Raw genomic sequence first — 16,682 nt, 5'->3', positions numbered from 1 at the left:
GCGTTTTCTGCATTGTTAATGTCTGGAACTTATCGAAAATCGTGTTATTGTAACAGAAATGCAAAAAAAAAAAAAACAGTTAAGGTGAAAACGATGTGTAGAATTCGAGATTTTCAGAGCTTCGGGAAATTCTGAACATTTGCCGTTCCGAAAATTTCCCGACTTTGTCTGCAAATTGCGATTTTTTCCCGTCCCGAATGTCGGGATTAATAAAATTTCCCGTCCCGATCCCGTCCCGACCAAAAAAAAAATCTGTCCCGCACACTTCTAGTATATGCACAAGAAATAGAAGTGTTCACTGTAGGTTTATACGTTTAGGCAACCCACGATTCAGTTTAAAGATTTTTAAAAAACATATATCTGTCGCTGTAATTGCCAATGCTATTTCGCCGCTTTCGAATTCAAACCTTGACATGGATATCCTTTGTGAGTCTGTCGCGTTGTATTCAAGGGGTTCCGGGTTCGATTCCCGGTGGACGCACGTAGTGGTTCGGATCCCACTTTAAACTGTAGGTCCAGTCCCGATTAGCCTTACTGTGCATAAAGTGGACTTAAAACACCAAATCAATCCAATCCAATCCTTTGTGAGTTTCTCTTTGTCAAATTTATCTAATGATCACTCATGATTAGATTAAATCATTAATTTGCTGTTCCAGTAAAGAATACCTTTCCATGTTGGAGAAAATTGTTTGTGGATACATGAATATTATAGGTAATATTATATGCAGGAAACTACGAGAAACAAAGGTATTTTTTGTAACACCCCAATTATTCCATATTAATGTTTCTTTAAACAACATAATCAATAAATAGTAGAAAAGACAAAGTTCTGATTAAGATTAATAACAATGGAACATATGGCTGTTACATAAAAAAACTCATATCTTTTTTAAGCATGTAAAGCAATACTGATATCTTCCATATCTTTTCAGCTAACTGCGGAGGCATCCTAGGTCTTTTTTTAGGATTCAGCACTCTCAGCTTAGTAGAGATTGGCTACTTCTGTGTCTTGAGACCCTTCTTGTGGAAGAAAAGCGGCAAAAGAGAAAATTTCGCTGCTCCTCTTCCATTTCTTCACTGAATACCAGGATACCTAGAAACGTTCAGGAGTTCAAGATAGTTCCAAATGTACAGGGTGATTCAAAAGTCCCTTAATACCTTCTATATAATATAAAGGAGTTAGGCTGAGTACAATTTGTCATGATAGAAACAGATTAGGCCTAATGGGAACCATATTGGTGTGTTCCAAGCGGACTTTCGCCATATTGGTAGCCCCATATTGAATTCAACTCAATGTTTTTTGTTTTTTTTAAATGGGATGCGGGCGATGTGATATATCAAATTAGGCTAGAATTTAACGAGAAATGCAGTGCTGATGGTTATATCTACATATGTTTAACTAGTAAAAAGTTATTAGTGAATGCTTGTACCCACTTGCTACTTTTCGAAGTGTCAGAAAAAAAGCATTAAAATGCCTCGAACGCTTCAGTATCGCATCGAGATCATTCTGACGTCCAAGGTGAGACGTTCACGTGCCATTGCGTATGATTTTAGTCAGTTTCATCCTGTCTTTTGTCTTTATGACTGCTTAGCGTCCATTTACAGCTTCAGCTGATCTCTGTTGTGGCAGAGTGGTCAGCATAGTGCCCTACGAAGCCAGATGTCTCTATACTTTCGAAAGTATTAGACTTAGTTGCAGCCTAACGAAAGCGATTTTGGCTGTGTGAGAGACACTGTGCCAAGCTACATATTTTACTTCAAAACTCTGTCTATCATGCTTTGTCGGACCTTAATGAATTAACTCACAGTAAAGTTAGAGCATTAAGTGGGTCAGAATTTTGCTATAGATGTTTTAGAATATAACTAGTCTGTAGTTTAGGATAAGAGTTAGGGCCAATTCGTAAGTATTTAAACTACTATAACTGCCATAACATTAAATGTTGGAGTCGAGGTTTGTGTGGCTTCTAGTTACCATAGGTGTTTAGTATACTGTATCGTACCCAAAGTATTGGGTAAGAAGTTACAAGTCTTATGTTATTCTTAACATATCAGGAAGCAGAGTAAGAAATGCGGAATAAGCAATTAGGCAAACGTTAGGTTAGTGACTTGAGAGACGGCTATGGAATGAGCGTTGGAATCGTGAGGAGGCGAGTTCACTTGGCAAGAATACGAGAGAGAGTAAGGACTGGGATTGTGAGAGAGATAGAAGGGAAGTGGGAAGCTATTATTGGACAATGGTGCATGAAGAGATTGAATTCTGACAGGAAGGTGAGACAAGTTACAATTGAGAGGACAAGTGTGGAAATAACCTTCATCGATTTGTGAGGTAAGTATTATTATCTTCATCAATATCCATATCGGTTCAGTCATGAAGAGTACAGAAATCCAATTATTGCACATGTGAATTATTTTGCCATTCCTTTGAATGTAACCTATCGCATATATCAAATTTAGGCCAAGCGAGAAATAGCCATCTGAAAAATGAATGATGAATAACTACATCATCCAATCATAACACCATTAAGCCTTGTTTCCATGATTATGAAAAACTAAATATGCTGACCAAGGCAGTAATTTATTTTATTAAAAACATAAACTAAACGTAACGTTTCAACCTTGTAGCAAGGTCTTCTTCAGACTCTGTATCAAGTACAAAAGTAACAAGATACAAAAACAGGGCATTATATACACACACAAACATTACTCCCTCCAGACTATTTAGAAAGTTGTTTGGAACTTTCTAGCAGGTGACTTTCACTTTCCAACTTTACTTTCACCTAAAAGGCTAAACACAATTACTTCCATATAGAATGTAGTTGGACTTTTTAATCTCACGCTCTTTTCCCTTCATTTTTCTTCCTTCTCCTCTCCTCTTTCTCTCTTGTCCTTTCCACTCTTTCTAACATCTTCTTCCGGGGTGTAAGGGGTACCTTCCACGTAGGCGCCCAAAAGTCAACCTCACTTCCACGTAGTGCACCCTGGACAAGAGACTAACGAGGCTCTGGCGACTGGCATTATGGCCAGTATAATTTTGTGTGTGTTGTCCTGTTTTTGTCCTTGTGTGTGCTGAGTGCCCGTTTACAGCCTCAGCTTTTATCAGAAGTCAGAACATTTTAAGATTTTTAGTTATGCAACGTTAGAGTTGTTATTTGTAATGATAAGGGGCTGGCCCCCGTATAATGTGCCGGGAGCTAAATAGCCTAAGTGCTGACGCTCCCAAAATTTTAATTTCAAATTCAAATTTCTAACATCTTCTTCCATTCTTTGTTTAACTTCAATCCCACATTCCAGTTCATTGTGTCTTCTTCACCTTTCTTCTCTATTTCCTTGGCTTTCTTCCATTTTCTCACTAGCATTCTCTTCTCCCTTCCTATCAGCTTAGCCTCATCCCACTCTATGTCATGTCCTGTTTCTCTCGTGTGTTTAAATATTGCATTTCTTTCTCTCTTAAGTCGTACATCATCCCTATGTTGTTTCAACCTGTCTTTCAGCCTCTTTTTCGTTTCTCCTATGTACACACTCTGACATTCTTTACATTTCACTTCGTAGATAATCCCTTCCTCTTCCTCTTCCTCTTCTCTGTTTTCCTTTTTCTTGTTTGCATTCCTCGCTATTCCTAAGATGCTTCTCCCTCCCTTCCTGTAAGTTTTAATTCCCGCTTTCTTAAGCACTTTGCATATCTTTTCTGTGGTCTTCCCCATACTCCTTATTCCAAACCTTCTCTCTTTTTCTTTCTCTTCCAATTCTTCCCTGCCCGTTTTCTTCCTTCTTCTGTTTATGTTCAGTCTATCCTGCTTCTCATAGCCATTCTTTTCCAGCTGTTTCCATAGGCTATTTATTTTGCCTTATTTTTCACATTCTTTCATGCATATTTTCTTGATTCTGTCCTCCATATTCTTTATAAAATTTATTTTTGTCACCTCACTTACATCACTTCTTTTGTGGCAGAATACCCCTGCTGCACACTTCTTCTGATGCCAAGCAGTTTCAATTTCTTGTCCTCTCTTCCTTTTCATCAATACATCTAGAAAGCTTAACTTGTCTTCTTCTTCTATTTCAAGTTCCAATAATATCCCTCTTTCTTCATCTTGTATTTCTTTGGCAAAAATATCAAGCTGCCTCTTCGTTCCCTTCCATATGCCAAAACAATCGTCCACATATCTGCAAAACAGAATTATTTTCTCACCTCCTTTTTCTATCACTTTCTTTTCCCATTCATTCATAACCAATTCAGCCAATGCTGGGCTTAGACTGGAACCTACATTTAGTCCTTCACTCATTAACATTATTTTATCTCCCATTATACTGTAACCGTTATTCCAAATGGTTTCCAGCGCCTTCACTACCCTTTCACTATCCCATTCTCCTATAATTTCTTGTCCCATTCTCTTTTTAATAATGTCCAAAACGTGTCCCCTCTTGATGCTCGGGAACATACTTTTCACGTCTAAGCTAAACATTGTCGTCTTCATCTCATTTAACTTAAGTCCTTTTATGAGGTCTACTACTTGTTCACTGTTCTTAACTGCTCTGCTTTCTTGCTGTGTTACTAACACGTCAATAACTTTCTTTAATTTCTTTTCTAAGGGTTCCAAAATATTGTTCCTGCAGTTCATTACTGGTCTTAACTTTATCTCCTCTTTGTGTATCTTTGGAAAGCCTTTCAAACTTGGTAGTCTTCCTGTCTCCTTTATGCATTTCTTGAATCCACTCCTCCTACAGTCTTTTATGATTCTTTCTTTTATAGTTTGTTCTTCTCCTTTTCCACAAATCTCCTCATATCCATTTTCTTTTAGGTCTTCAAACTTTCTCTCGTACCATTCTCTTTCCATCACCACAATTGCTTCTCCTTTATCTGCCTGCTCTATCACCACATCATTTCTTTTCTTGATTTTCTTCATCCCTTCCCTTTCGTTTTGACTCAAATTATCTACTTTTCCTTGTTTTCCCATTTCTTTCTTCAGTATGGCTGCTGTTCTTCTTCTAATCTTGTCTCTTTCTGGTTCTTCTTTTATATGGAGCACTGCTTCTTCAATGTCATATATAACTTCCTCATAATCTACATTTCTTTCTTTAACTTTGAAACCTCTTCCTAGTTTTAAAAAAGCTTCCTCTTCTTTTGTTAGGTCTACATTCCCTATTACCACAACTCTTCTTCTGGTATCCTCTTCTTCTTCCTCTTCTCCTCTTTCTTCTTTCCATCCTAGTCCCTCTCCTTTCTTCTTCAATTTTATTTTCATTTTCTCTCTAAATTTCTCCTGCCAGATTTTCATTTCATGAAATGTATATTCTCTCGTAAAAATGGTGAGACCATCTTCAATAGCTTTTTCAATTCTTGCAGGTTCTCCTTTATTATCTTTATTATCTTTATCTCCTTTCTTCTTCAATTTTATTTTCATTTTCTCTCTAAATTTCTCCTGCCAGATTTTCATTTCATGAAATGTATATTCTCTCGTAAAAATGGTGAGACCATCTTCAATAGCTTTTTCAATTCTTGTCAGGTTCTCCTTTATTATCTTTATTATCTTTATCTCCATATAAAAGAAGAACCAGAAAGAGACAAGATTAGAAGAAGAACAGCAGCCATACTGAAGAAAGAAATGGGAAAACAAGGAAAAGTAGATAATTTGAGTCAAAACGAAAGGGAAGGGATGAAGAAAATCAAGAAAAGAAATGATGTGGTGATAGAGCAGGCAGATAAAGGAGGAGCAATTGTGGTGATGGAAAGAGAATGGTACGAGAGGAAGTTTGAAGACCTAAAAGAAAATGGATATGAGGAGATTTGTGGAAAAGGAGAAGAACAAACTATAAAAGAAAGAATCATAAAAGACTGTAGGAGGAGTGGATTCGAGAAATGCATAAAGGAGACAGGAAGACTACCAAGTTTGAAAGGCTTTCCAAAGATACACAAAGAGGAGATAAAGTTAAGACCAGTAATGAACTGCAGAAACAATATTTTGGAACCCTTAGAAAAGAAATTAAAGAAAGTTATTGACGTGTTAGTAACACAGCAAGAAAGCAGAGCTGTTAAGAACAGTGAACAAGTAGTAGACCTCATAAAAGGACTTAAGTTAAATGAGATGAAGACGACAATGTTTAGCTTAGACGTGAAAAGTATGTTCCCGAGTATGAAGAGGGGACGCGTTTTGGACATTATTAAAAAGAGAATGGGACAAGAAATTACACTGTACAACAAATTTGAGGTCATGTTCTGTCCTTTAGTTAAAAACAGGTTATTTTGACTAAATTGGAGGTGCTAAATCGATATGTAAAATCAGTTTTCTCCTAACACGTACCATTTTTATTGTACAGTCACATGACATTTTGTTACACAGACATTAGACAGGTAAATCAATGTATACATACAAAAGACTAAAAAAATATCTACGAAAATGTCCTTTGGTTGAAAACATGTGAGTTTAAATAAGTTAAAGGTACTAAATCGATATGTGAAGTCAGTTTTCTCCCAAGACATACCATTTGTATTGTACAGTCACATGACATTTTGTTGCAGAGACATTAGACAGGCATTTTACGTAAACAAAGCAAAGACAGTACAAACTTCTACGGAAATGATAATTGTGATCTTCTTCTCTTGTATCTATCTGAAGGAGTCTCTCTGATGATAGACCAGCAATATCCAGCAAGCATACTGCTGTTCCATCGTCCACTGAACCGCTTTTCAAATGTTGCAATGTCCTGGTGGAACCGTTCCCCATGTTCATCACTAACAGCCCCTACATTTTGTGGAAAGATGTCTAAATGAGAATCCAAAAAATGTAATTTCAGGGACATGTGGCATCTCATGATTTGGAAGCAGTGCACCATATCACTAACAATAGTTTCATAATTTGGTTCTTTAGTATTACCAAGGAAATTAGAACACACTAACTTGAATTCTTGCCATGCTGCCTTTTCTATGTCCGACAGTGTACATTCAAACTCACTATCCTGCATGACAGTTCTTATTTGTGGACCAATGAACACACCTTCGGTTATCTTAGAGTCACTTAGGCTTTGGAATTTTGTCTTCAGGTGCTTGAAAGCTGGCCCATCTCTATTTAATGCTTTGACAAAGATTTTCATGAAACCTAGTTTGATGTGTAATGGGGGAACAAAAACATATTTAGGGTCCATGAGTTGTTGATGTGAAATGTTCTTGATTCCTAGTACATATTCCTGTTGTGGTGGCCATATTTTCTGCACATAATGGTTAACTCGGTCCCGGCTCTCCCATTCACCCAGAAAGCAACAAAATTTGGTATACCCTTGTTTCGTGCCAGTAAGAACTCCAATTATTTTCAGGTCTGCACAGATTCGCCACTTGAATGTATTATATTCAATGTACTGCAATATGTCACGCATTAACTCACATGTTTCCTTTTTGTGAACAGCATACGCCACTGGCATGGTTGAATAAGCATTACCAATATGGAGCAGTACTGCCTTCAGACTTATCTTACATGAATCAATAAACAATCGCCATTCTGCTGGATTGTATTCATGGCCCAACTCCTGAAATCAAGCATTAATATTGTTACAAAATGCACTTCCTCCAGTCTCCGAAAAGCAAGATGAAAAGTTACTCTGTCACGTCCTGATTTTGACTTTTTTATCCAATAGATTCCATTCTTGAAGTCGAGAGCCCAAGATTTCTGATTTTGTTTTCGATAGATTTAAGTCTCGTACCAGATCGTTTAACTCTTCTTGTGTGATGAGATGTGGTGCACTTGAGAGGGTTGGTGGCGTGAAGTCGACGTCCTTGTTGCCTGAACTTCCTTCTTCAATTGATGTATCAAATGTACAATTTTTGGGAGCTTTCGGCACAGGTAGCTCTTCACTATGAGGCACTGGGCACCTTGCTGATTCTAAATTAGGATATCGGATGTGATGTTTCGATTTTGAAGAGAAGCCCATTACATCTGTCAAACAAAAGTAACAGTCACTTACGTGGTCTTTGGGCTCCCTCCAAACCATTGGTACGGCAAATTTTAGCCCACTTCGCTTTCCTTGCATACAGTTTCGCAAGTTCCTGGAACAGGAATTGCAGCAGATATGTGGTGCCCATCGCTTATCTTGATCGCCTACTCGGCATCCAAAATACAGTTCATATGCTTTATTGACAACAGGGGTAAGGCTACGTCTTTGACTTTTCAACGTCAGTTCACCACATATATAACAAAATGAATCAGGGTTATTCTTACACTGACAGGACATTATGATCCACTGAACGAAGTCTCCTTTTCATACACACCTCACTAACAGAAACCCGCCACAAACGTTAAAACTTTACACAAACACCTGCAATTGCAAAGCACAACCTTCACGTTGGATAGGACAAAACAGATGGCAGTGCTTGTTCTTCAGTGGTGCCAGCATGGTGATTGTTATGTAACAAATTTATCACTAGATGATTCAGCAAAACGTTTCTTTTTGTAACAATGCGAACTGATAGCGATATCATTTTTATCAAGCGCTGGAAAAAAAAAAGTTAAAGGAATTTATAATTGTTTAAACGTAATTAATAGACATACTGTATAAAGATGGCGTTTTCCAAAAAACTGTACGTGATACCAGGGAGTCGTAACGTAACGAAATGGAACGGTATTTTCAATTACGGTTTCCGTTACGTTACAACCAGAAACAGAATAACTTTTTTCGTGAACAGAAACGTTACCTCAGGTATATGAACATTACGTTACAGGTGTGCATAACGGTACCGAACCATAACTGATCTGTAAAGCAGTAGGTCGTTAGGTGACGCTTTAACGTTACATCCATTTCCGGCAACCAGTAACGTTACAGGGTAAGAAACAAGTTTGTCACGTATTGACTAGTAACTTTAGTGTGCATGGAAAGTGATAGTAACGTTACAATTAACCAGTAACTTAATTGAGGCCACGACTGTAAAAACGTTACACTCCTTGCTTCAAAGCAACAACGTTATTGATAGCTGGTATCATACAGACGTTCCGATGTGCAATACCGTGTCCGATGCCGTGTTCTGGAGAGAATAACATAGGTCTCTCGTATAATTGTGCTCGTTATTTTTGTAACGTTACAGTTCTTTCCCTCCACAAAAGTCTGTTTCGAAAAAGTGATACACATATCCGTTACGAATAGCAAATACCGTTATCGAAGGCGTGTTCGAAGCAGGGTTTCGGAGCGGAGTGCGGAGCGTACTAAAGGAGCGCTCCGGAGCGATTTCGAAGCGTCAGTTCTACTCCGCTCCTCGCTCCGGAGCGGAGCGTGGGACGACAGCACTCCGCTCCGGAGCGGAGTGGTTGGATATTTTTGCTTGCACGCTCCGATCCGGAGCGGAGTGGTTAGTAATTTTTACGTGCATACTCCGATCCGGAGCGGAGCGTAGGACGACAGCACTCCGCTCCGGAGCGGAGTGGTTGGATGTTTCTGCTTCCACGCTCCGATCCGGAGCGGAGCGTGGCGAGCCAGCACTCCGCTCCGGAGCGGAGTGGTTAGTAATTTTTACACGCACGCTCCTATCCGGAGCGGAGCGTGGTGCGATACCACTCCGCTCCGGAGCGGAGTGGTTACTTATTTTTACATGCACGATCCGATCCGGAGCGGGGCGAGATACAATAGTGCTCTGATCCGCAATCGGAGCATTTGAAGTGCAAGCTCATATCCGGTGAGATAGTTATTTTTATATATGAATGGTGTAACCGCAACTGCTGGTCTAGTCGATAGGGCGTCTGACTGCAACGCTGGAGACCAGGGTTTGAATCCCGCGGTGGATGATCTAACTTCGAAATTATTCCGGCCTTGTCCCAGCATATAGCGGTTCCTGGGCTAACCCAGACTCAAATAAATGGATAACTAGGGGAAACCCTCGGGGGGGGGGGGTAAAGGTGGCCGGAGCGTGGTGCTGATCACATCACCTCCAAATGGCCGAGCGAGATTGGGAATGTGTCGGGCCCTACCCCCACATCAATGGTTATCTCAACGCTTCACTACTCCAGTCTGGGAATTGGAGTTCTTTGTGATTGACCCTTCTTCAATTTCATCATATCTCATCCTTATCTTAATTTGGATATGAACCCCTTCAAGCAATCAGTGTTGCGGGATTGTACGTTTGCTTATGCTACCTCCCCCACACGACAGCCCTGTTTGTTTTCGTGTTCTGCGCTTCTTGTGTAGGTGACTGACGTCAGTGCTACCGGCTAGCGGATTGGCCTTGTTGTTCCCCTTTCAAGAGGAAAGGTGGAGGAAACTGGCGCGTAGTGTCTTGCTCGCTCCTTGGCAGGTGCATTGCGTCATGACTTCTGCTGTTGTACGTACTTGGCAGACAGATCGTTGCCTTTTCGAGGGAGATGCAGCGTTGCCAATCGTATTAAAAGTGTGCTACACCGACTCTGGCTTACGCGTATTGTTACTTTCTTAAAGAGACGTTTTAAAATATGTGTTCTCTTCTAAAAGTATGTTCATAGTATGTGTGCCTGTGAACTTTGATTTATGGGCATTTAAAATATTTTTTAACACGGATGGAGGGATCCTTCCGAAACAGTCTCGGTTAGTGGAATTATAAGCTGTCTACAATTATTGCAAACAATGTACAACAACGACAAATAAAATCTTTAATCGTTAGTTCCATGCATCTGAAACCTTGGTAATCATTGAAGGTCTATAGTAGAACTAACTAATTAATTGATTGATTTGCTTTATTTTACTTCGCTTCTTGTGCCACTTTTGGCTAATTTGCGAAGATGAGAATGAGTGATGATATGATGAACTTGATGAATGGACACTGACAAACATCCATGCCCAGCCGGTATTCGAACCCGGAACCCCTGGCGTCATAGCGCGATGTGCTAACCACTCGGCCACAGGGTCGGGCTCATGTACATAAATATAAACGATAGTGAAATATTTATAGGCATTTATTAAAGCTATATTCCCTGTTACATTTTTCTTTTTTAATTTTGGGTGCGTCAGCACTTAGACTATTTTGCAACCGCCACGTTAAACGGGGTCCAGCCCCTTACCATAACAAATAACGTAACTGTAATATCGAATAACTGAAATATTAAAATATTCTGACTTAGGTTAAAAGCTGAGGCTCTAAAGGGGCACTCAGCACACATGACAAAAAACAGAACACACAGAATTATACTGGCTATAGGGTCAGTCGCCAGAGCCTCGTTAGTCTGCAAAGAGCAGTCCAGGGTGTACTACGTGGAATGAAGTTGACGATTGGGTGTACTACGTGGAATGAAGTTGACGATTGGGTGTACTACGTGGAAGGTCACCTCTTACACCCCTGTTACGGTTTCAAATCTGAAAATAGTTATTTATGTTTGGGTGTGAAAGAAGAGATCACTTTAATATTCAGACAAATCGTGAAAGCCTTCTGTTTCTGTTAAGCTACGTTTCCATTCTGACAAGTTCCAGATCCATGAGGTGCAACATGTGCCGGCGCATGTTGCGCGTCATTTAGTACTGCTTCCAATTCAAAACTACTTCTTCAAAATACGTCCGCAACAACACTGGAGTGCAGGATCGCAGTGTAGCGTTGTGCAGTGCTTTAGAGTAGTCAGTGTTTCTTCTCTTGTATTGTAATAATTTGGTGGTGATTTAACTTGGGTAAAGATGAACAATAAAGCTATGGCGGGTTTTGTGGTTATGGCAGGCGCGTATCATGAATTTCTATAAAAAAAAAAAAGAGGCGAAAACAACCTAGATGGTGGATTAGAAGTTTTCTAGCGAAAAGAAATTCGGAAGGAGCATATAACTCGTTGATGAGAGACTTACGTCTTCAAAGTGGATACGAAAACTTTGTAAGAATGACTGCAACTGATTTTGCATTGTTATTAAATCTTGTTGGACCACAGATTGTAGTCGTGTCGTCTGTTTCTACTCTAGTTCGTATGCCCGTGCCCCAGGAACTTGCTGTAGGCTGTTTCCATTGTCGCCGCGCACGTTGTGCGTCTTAATCGTTTGGGGCAATTTTGTCCCCGGCACTTGCGCCGCGGTATGTTGCAGACAGTTTCCATTTCAACAAATGCTTGGCACATGCAGCGTCGCATGCCGCGTGCAGAGGTGGTCATTTTCGTTCAACCTCCCTCACCCTCACGGCTCGGCTTCGGCCTCACCCTCACACGCCCTCACCCTCACACGCCCTCACCCTCACGACTCACCAGTCGCCCTCACCCTCACAGGCCCTCACCCTCACGACTCAGCAGTCGCCCTCACCCTCACACGCCCTCACCCTCACGACTCACCAGTCGCCCTCACCCTCACACGCCCTCACCCTCACGACTCAGAAGTCGCCCTCACCCTCACGACTCAGTAGTCGCCCTCACCCTCACACGCCCTCACCCTCACAACTCTCCTTTCGCCCTCACCCTCACACGCCCTCACCCTCACGATTTGCCTTTCGACCTCGCCCTCACACGCCCTCACCCTCACAACTCTCCTTTCGCCCTCACCCTCACACGCCCTCACCCTCACGACTCGCCTTTCGCCCTCACCCTCACACACCCTCACCCTCACGACTCGACTTGGCCCTCACCCTCACACGCCCTCACGATTAGCCTTTCACCCTCACCCTCACAGGCCCTCACCCTCACGGATCGATCTCGCCCTCATCCTCACAAGTCTTCGGAGGGTGAGGGTGAGTTCTGCCCTCATGAGGGTCGCCCTCCGGAGGGTGACCACGCGCGTCATGTTGCGCGGTAAAATTTGTGGTAATAGAAACGAGACTTTACATAGTTCTTTTATCGGTCAACTACAGTGCGGGGAAGAAACAATTCATGCTATTTCCTAACTACGTCTGTTACCAGTAGCTCCATTGCCCCTGACTGAAGTACGAGAAAAATGGGTAACAAAAACAAAAATACAACATTTGACGAACTGCAGTTATTTATTTTTACCTAACCAAAGGGTGCAGGTACAGGGAAATTGAAAATGTTAAGTACATGTAAGAGTACTGTGGGTGACGCAATAAAACGTAATGAAAAGGAAAATGAGGTAGATTCCGTATCTCAGAAAATTCAACCAAGAGAAATAGGAGAACGAAATGAACGAGATTCAGTATGAAAAATCAAGACCCTTTCCTCATCCCCACTCCCTTTCCAAACCAAGAGCTCCGAAAGCAGCTGTGCAACTTGGAGCAGGCACTGGGACTGCTGTACGGTTCAGTAGCGTTTCGTCCGAAAGCGAAATTCCTAGAAAAATGCTACAGTTCGTCCGCGACGGTTTAATGAGTTGCGTTTCGTCCGAGCCTGGCTGATGATGAGTCACACCTTGACTAACCGGTGGCAGCGGTGGAATTGGTGACTAGGATACCTCAGTTAACAACTTTTAAAACTACATTGCATAGACAGCGGAGTGCAGCGCAGGGAGTGCAGACTCGGTCAAATCGTCGAGAGAGGGGTCCCGGGTTCGATACCCGGTGGAGGCACAAGTGGTTCGGATCCCACTTTAAATTGTAGGTCCAGTCCTGATTAGCCTTACTGTGCATAAAGGGGACTTAAAACAACAAATAAAATCGTTGAGACGAAGTGAACTTGGATCCAGAAATTTTAGTCATGGCAGTCAACACTACTACTTCTAAGCAGCTCCCATAAGTGACTGAGGTTAGAAAGAAAGTTTGTCTTGTTTTAAGTTTACTTGTATGCACAGATAGGCTAATTGGGAGTGGGCCTACAGTTTAAAGTGGAATTCGAATCACTGTGCCTCCACCAGGAATCGAACCCGGCTAGAATGCAAGTGGTTTCTCATACTCAGATGGGAAGTTGTTTATGTTATTGTTTCACATAATTTGTAGGTAGTCACACGTGGTCTGAGAAACAGAAAAGTCACACATAGCCTACGCATAATTCTCTCGAGGCAGTTTGTTGCAAGAACCTTGCTTGCAGGCCACGGACAATAACTTTCATGGGTAAAAAAGTGTAGCTTTCCTGACGAAGTGTTCTCGGCTTGCGAGCCAGCTTAAATCGGCGTTAGCGTCCAATGTTTCGAGCGCATACATTGGAGCATCCTGCTTAGAGGAATGTACGCGCTCCAAACGTTGGACGCTAACGCCGATATAACCTGGCTCGCAAGCCGAGAACACTGTTCGAATCTCCACAGGCATATAATAAAAATGTAGTATCGTACCCAAATGACACATCTGGCGTAATACCTAACGTGCCAAATTTTGGAAAATAGGAGCTGAAAGCGTGTGTGAGAACCAGAGCGACTTAACTCTAATTTATCAAATTAATAGGAGAGGAAATAATGTATTCTTAGGAATATGACTCTTAAACGTGACTCCGCCTTACAGATAAGCATTAGAAGTGGAAAATGTCGATTTACTCCAAATACTCTTCAGAGGATTATTTTTTCACGAAACTGAAAACAGCATTTTTGTAGTTACGTCCCTCTGATTCCCGTAGGACGATAGGTGAAATACATTTCATGAGCGATGTTTGAAAGAAGTTGTGTTAAGATGTCAAACATGTAGCCGACAGCCATGCTGTATGAAGAAAGCATATAGGATAAGCTCCAATCACACTTAATCTAGGCTCACAACGAAGATAGCGGCTGAGTGACCTAGCGTAATGAAAGGCAAAGAAAACAGTTAATCATTGGAAGAAACAATTAGTTTCATGTTTAAGATCATTCTATCAATTAATGCAGTTAATTCTATCAATTAATGCAGTTGCTTATAAAAATAAAAAATGGTCCAAAATGCTTCAAAGTAATTGAAAATATGAGGCATTGCGGATACGAAGGGCGAACTCAACAAAGTGCATTGTGATGGAAATGCGTTTCAAGTTGCCAGGCACAGTGCAAACTCCATAAAATCTTTGAAAATCACGCATGAAACATTCCGATCTACTGTTACCAAGTTTTTGTGGAGCTCGAACTGTGCCTGACAACTTGAAACGCATTTCCCTCACAATGCACTTTGTTGAGTTTTTTCCAAAGAGGGGCAAGCAAGGTAGTTTTTCCGGGGGGGGGGCAAACAAGGTGCATAACAGTGTTGTCTCCTCAAAAAACATTGCTTTAATTTGAAGTTATCATATTCATCTTATTTGAAAATAAGATCCTTAGGAAAATATTTGGACCTAAAAGGGATGAGGAGACAATTAGAATAATTAAATCAAGAAGACTTAGGTGGGCAGGCCATGTGGCACGAATGGGAGAGGAAAGAGGAGTTTACAGGATTCTTGTTGGGAAACCTGATGGTAAGAGAACTTTAGGAAGGCCAAGACGAAGATGGAGGGACAACGTTGAGATAGACTTAAAGGAAATCGGTAGGGATGGAAAAGAGTATATAGAACTTGCTCAAGATAGGGACAGATGGAAGGCCTGTGTTGCTGCAGCCATGAACCTTCGGGTTTAAGAAGGCTAGAGAGTTAGTTAGTTAGCTAGTTATGTTCATGCAATAATTAACATATATTATTGCAGCTGAAATGGAATTGTGTGATATATACATAGTTTTTGGTTGACTTTCATTTTCCAGGTGGGTCGTGCACCCCCCCCCCCCTCCCTTGCCTCTCTTTCGGACTTCCATGCAAAGGTTCTATTTTTATTTCGCGTCTACCACTTTCGGTTAATCGCGATGATAAAGGATGTGATAGGTGATGGAAGTGGTATAAAGACAATGACCCAACCCATACATATTTTCTAGTCCAGGCTCTAATCCGACATTAGACTTCGCAGTTTATTACGCTAACCAATTTGCCACGGGATCGGCTTCTTCGTGTTTGTCTGCTCATCAAATGATTAATTAGTTATTCAAACTATATAGGTAGGAAAGCTATCTAAAATAACGAAACAGAAAAATAAATCCACTTGACGTCTTGTAGCACTATCATTAACCTACAATTTCATGCTCACAAATCCACACAGAAAACTTCTTGTGGCATTAGTTTTACGGAATGGCCTTGGGGAATAAACATCGCCCATTTCCTGGTTCAGCTCGAAACAATTCAGGTGCCTTATCGAAGCTGCTCTTGAGCACGCAGGGTTTCTAACCTACTTCGCCGTAATTCAGTTGTTGTATCTTGATTAATATGCTGTATTGTAGAGTCAACCGCAGATTAAATAGGAGAAAAAAGATTTTCCCGACGGAAAATAAGTTGGTAATGCTGCAAACACCGAGGCATTCTTGATAAGATGCTTGAAGAGCGTCGAGCAAACTTTCCTGAAAAAGCACAACCCCAGTATCGAAGGTCATGCTACACGTGGATTGGCAACTTTCGGGATCATGCTGTCTGTCTACACAATTCTACCCAAATACCTGTTTGAAAATGAATCTTCTGTTCGCATTTTATTTTTCAAATGTAGTTCTGACATTGTAATCATTTTGCAATTATTTTTATTTGTTCTTATTTTGCTTCGCTTTTATGTCACTTTTATAATTAATCGAAACTATGAAGATGGATGATAATTAGATTAAATTAATTAAGAGACACCTAACAAAGATATTTACAGACCAGGACTCGAACCCGGAACCTAAAGCGGATAGGTTGTGGGGAAAACCGTCAATAACTCCCGCCACGAACTTACTTATAATTTTTGTAATTTCTCACAAGTATTTTTTGTTCTGTTCATGCATAATACCTGCTTTCGGAAACTTAATTTATAAGTGACACACTTCGTTCGGTAGGGACAAGCCACGTATTGTTTGAATGGAGGGACACATCTCGTTCATATACTACTAGATACAATCA

Source organism: Lepisma saccharinum, chromosome 3 (genome assembly GCF_977018435.1).
Source record: "Lepisma saccharinum chromosome 3, izLepSacc3.1, whole genome shotgun sequence".
NCBI lineage: Eukaryota > Metazoa > Arthropoda > Insecta > Zygentoma > Lepismatidae > Lepisma > Lepisma saccharinum.
Note: the sequence above shows the minus strand (reverse complement) of the source record.